Raw genomic sequence first — 5171 nt, 5'->3', positions numbered from 1 at the left:
GAGAGACAGAGAGACAGAGAGACAGAGACCACGGCGGGAACAGAATAGATTGCATGAAAAACTCACCCTAACGCAGAATCAATGGCAAAGTTGGAAGGAGACGACGTCGACGCATTTTCCTACCGTGGAGATGAAAAGTACCAGTCCCATCCATGATATTGTCCCCCCATTGGGATGAACTTGGGAGTCCTAGTTTATCTGCCACACGTTAGCACTCGATAACGTAGCTATCGCTAGTTAGCTAGCGTTAGTCCTCCAACGATGCTTTGCACAAAAGTAATTGAATGAAACCAATAGTATATCTGCAGAGCCGCAGAGCCCGGAACACTATTCTACAAATGTGTCTAATGTGAAATATATAAGCATGTAAGCAAAACTAGATTTTAGGTCTGTGATGGCCCCCCTTCCCGCGAGGCCCTGTGCGACCGCACTGCTCGCACACCCCCTGAGGCGGCCCTGACCACCAAGAGCGGAGTTTAGTCTCACAAAAAGCGAGAGACTAAAGCTAACGCTGTTGTTGTTAGCTTACATGCTAACTTGAATGGGATCTGCCATAGCATTGCGGCTAGGCTAGCTACCATAGCATAGTACAGCTAGTTGAATGGATACACGTTATTTAACATTGCAGAATGGGTACAAGACAATACAGTTCAATACAAACAATTGTTTACGGGGCCCAGGGGGTGCAGACTGTTGTAGTTTGGTCAAATCAAGCTAATTTACATCATGCTCCAAAAAATGTCTGCTGAGCGGGCTGTGGAGCGGGGAGCGCTTGATGCGCAAATGAAGGTGAGCGGTGAGCGAGCGGAGAGCGACTTGGGGGGGGGGGGGGGCAACATGAGCGAATGAGAGCGGAACCAGACGTCTAGAGCGAAGAGCGGATTTCTCGGCCGCTCCGCGCCGCTCACATGCTCTGGTAGTAATTAGGGCTGACCCCTATTAGTCGGATAGTCGACTAATCGGTCGAAAGGAGCCGTAGTAGACTGCCAACCTCTTAGAAGCGTGGCTAACGCTAATGGCACGCACACCAGAGGCCAACTGCCTAAGAAAACAGGCACAGAGGCACTGAAAGAGGATTTCACCCATCTAATGAACACACTAGACTAGACAAATATCAAGATGTATCCATCAGTGGACCAATTGCATGCTTTTGCAGAGGACAAGAAGCCTTCAGTCGACTCCTTCAGACATTCAGCACCCCCCACAGCCCAAATGGAATGATACAAAAATATATATCTATATATTATTGTTACAAAGGGTCAGATTAAACCGAATATATATATTTATTGCCTGAGATCCCATGTATACTATTTGTATATCGTTTGATATCCCTTGTATATTCTTTGTACATATACACGGAATATCCCTTTACCTGGTACAGGCCAGACCATAATATTCGTTCTCCTATTGGACAGCGATCCCCTAGGCGCCACGGCCATACCCCCCAATGTCTAGTTCAAAGTCACCGCTAAGACATGTCTGGACATGCCCGGTTCTGCGCAAGAATACGAGACAGAAATAAGGTTGGCACTAGATTATTCACCGTACGTATAAATACGTATACAGCAGTTAGTTAACCTAGAAACGTGTTACCCTCAAACGTTAAAGCCTTCATCACGAGTCAACGACCAAGTGAAGTGAGCAACTTTGCGCCTAAATAGAGCACTTATAACCACGTGCGAATAGGATAGTAAAAAGTGTCAGAGCTTAGTGAACTAACGTCAAGTTCGACCTAGTTAATGTGAAGTACCGTGCACCGGAGAATCTACACCGGTGAATGCAGAGCCCTTTCCGGCTGGATTATTGCTTTGGTCCTGTGGCTGTTGGAGCGGAGAATCGTCTACACCCGCTGCTGTGTGGGATTTACCCGTGAGGAGCATCACTCGAGCCCGTCTCTAGGAGAGGCTGGCCGGCTTTCACCTATGCTGTCGCGCATACTTGGATTATAGCTGCTGCTTTCGTCTGCCGATCAAGGGAGTAATGTACCGCCTCCCGTAGCTGGAGCTTATTGATTCCCCGTTGATCCAGACTTTTGCATTCGAACATTCCTTCCCCCTGCTGGCCTACAACCGGAGGGACCCTCTTAGTATCTCCAGCTGCCCTACTAGTGTACCATATATAATTCTTATGATACAGGTGGTATTAATTATCTCCTGCGTAATATGCTCATGGACTTACGCTCTTGACCTATTCATGCACATTCTTCGCCTTACAAGCGCAACTCTCAATCTTGATAAGTAATGTAAGATAATCTTCGTGCTGCTAATAAATATTCTTCTAAACAGTATTTCTTGTGAAGCCGTGTTATTGTGGGTGTGTTCATCTCATATACCTGTGTACTGTATGGTCAGTAGTAATGTACATAACGCAGTAGTGGTTTAATGATACCATACTTATTCAATACAGTCAGGGAATTGTACCCCCTCAGTTACAATTATACTTTTTCTTTTTTTTATATATATATAGTCGACTAATAGTCGACTAATGGCAAATTTTTGCCAATCATAGTCGACTATCCAAATCCTTAGTCGGGGACAGCCCTAGTAGTAATATATTTTCACTGTAGAAGTATAGGGTCTTAGCACAGTAGAAGTATAGTATAGTGTTGTATATTTCCAGAGCTTTATTCCTTGTTGCACCATACGCGTGTAGCTTTATGCCAAGCAAGCAGTGCAAAAACTTACCGTAGTGGCATGCAGTAATGCGCCTTTCATTTTCCGCCGCCCAGCGCCCAGGTCGCGCGGAAATAGGCTGTCTATTGCCATTCTCTTTGACAAACTCTAACCTTAACCAGCTCCTTAACAACGCCTAAACTTAACCGTTCTAACCTTAACCAACTCCGAAACAATGCCTAACCTTAACCATAGAAATTATATTGCCATTCTCTTTGACAAACTCTAACCTTAACCAGCTCCTTAACAGCGCCTAAACTTAACCGTTCTAACCTTAACCAACTCCGAAACAATGCCTAACCTTAACCGGCGAAAGAATACACGTTAAAAAAAAATCACGTTAAAAAATATTTTCGATGGGATTCGAACTCGCCAGCAAACAAGCCATAGGATCCACAGCCATGTGTCCTTGCCAATTGAGCTAGTGCCAGATAGTGAATAAGAGGCGGTGACTTATATATATTGAGCTCCAACCAAGGCGGGATCTCATGCGCATGCGCGGGCACCTCGCGCGAGCACGCCGGCGCACGCACGCACCTGAGCGAGCACGCCGCCGCCGGTGCACGCACGGTAGCATTTGTCTGAAAAGAAGGGCGCTTTTACCGCACTAGCGTGCGGTGACGAATGCGGAAGCATTTTTGCACTGCTTGCTTGGCATTAACGTACAGGGCGCACCATACACCATACTGAGACACAACATACAGCATGAACAGGAAGTACTAAATATCTGTTTACAAGCAGAGGTGGTATTGACTGTTAGTGCCATCTAGTGGTAAGGTAAAAGTACTGTATTACAACACTTTTTACAGTAGAAGTACAGTATAGTATCTATTTACAGTAGAATTACAGTATAGTATCTGTTTACAGTATAAGTACAGTATAGTATCTGTTTACAGTAGAAGTACAGTATAGTATCTGTTTACAGTATAAGTACAGTATAGTATCTGTTTACAGTAGAAGTGCAGTATAGTATATTTTTACAGTAGAAGTACAGTATAATATCTTTTTACAGTAGAAGTACAGTATAGTATCGGTTTACAGTAAACGTACAATATGGTATCTGTTTACTAACCAAGCTAACCTGAACCAAGATAACCTGAACCAAGCTAAACTTACCTGAAATAGTCGCTGCAGTCACACAGGAGGGCCTTGTGGGCATTCAACTCAGTGCTGTTGACTTTAATAACCACATCACAGAGCCTTCCCTCCAGACGCAGCTCATTAAGGATTGTACAGGACATTGTTTCCTTTTCCATGTGGGGATTTTAAATTGTATCTACAGAATATATTCAAGCTTACAGACAAGTAGCCGGAAACAACAAGTGATATCTTCACTTGTCTTCTGAGATCTGAGATCTTGTGAGAGAATTGTTGAATATATACGGTACACAAATGTTCTAGAATGTTCTATTATGACATCATACTGTGACATCACAAATGTTCTAGAATGTTTGATTATGACATCATACTGTGACATCACAAATGTTCTAGAATGTTTGATATACTGTGACATCACAAATGTTCTAGAATGTTTGATTATGACATCATACTCTGACATCACAAATGTTCTAGAATGTTTGATTATGACATCATACTCTGACATCACAAATGTTCTAGAATGTTTGATTATGACATCATACTGTGACATCACAAATGTTCTAGAATGTTTGATTATGACATCATACTCTGACATCACAAATGTTCTAGAATGTTTGATTATGACATCATACTGTGCCATCACAAATGTTCTAGAATGTTTGATTATGACATCATACTGTGACATCACAAATGTTCTAGAATGTTTGATTATGACATCATACTGTGACATCACAAATGTTCTAGAATGTTTGATTATGACCTCATACTGTGACATCACAGCGGAACATGTTTGAGTCCTATTTGAATAATATAAATAATCTGTTGACATTAAAAAGAACAAATAAAATGATAAAACAAAACTACAAAAAACAATGATACAAATTATAATAAAATATTTAAGTAAAATGTATAGAAATAAAGAAAAATAAGACAATGAAATAAAGATAATAATTCATTTAAAAGCTATTTTAAAAATGTAAGTTTTGAGCAGAGCCAACCGAGTCTGCTGTCCTAACAGACTTGGAGTCTGTAGGGTAAGCACTTATTCCCTCCGCCCTGAACATTTATGGAGATGTATGGGCCTTTAGTCAGTGATAAAAGTGTCTTTCAAGGATAAGTGAGCTTCTGCACTAAATATTATAATATGTTTATTATTAAGAGTCAGATAGTCCTAACAGTGTTTATTATTAAGAGTCAGATAGTCCTAACAGTGTTTATTATTAAGAGTCAGATAGTCCTAATAGTGTTTATTATTAAGAGTCAGATAGTCCTAACAGTGTTTATTATTAAGAGTCAGATAGTCCTAATAGTGTTTATTATTAAGAGTCAGATAGTCCTAATAGTGTTTATTATTAAGAGTCAGATAGTCCTAATATTGTTTATTATTAAGAGTCAGATAGT

Source organism: Notolepis coatsorum, assembly GCF_963971535.1.
Source record: "Notolepis coatsorum genome assembly, chromosome: 11".
In the NCBI taxonomy this organism is placed as follows: domain Eukaryota; kingdom Metazoa; phylum Chordata; class Actinopteri; order Aulopiformes; family Paralepididae; genus Notolepis; species Notolepis coatsorum.
The sequence above is the reverse complement of the archived record's forward strand: the minus strand, read 5'-3'. Positions refer to the sequence as shown.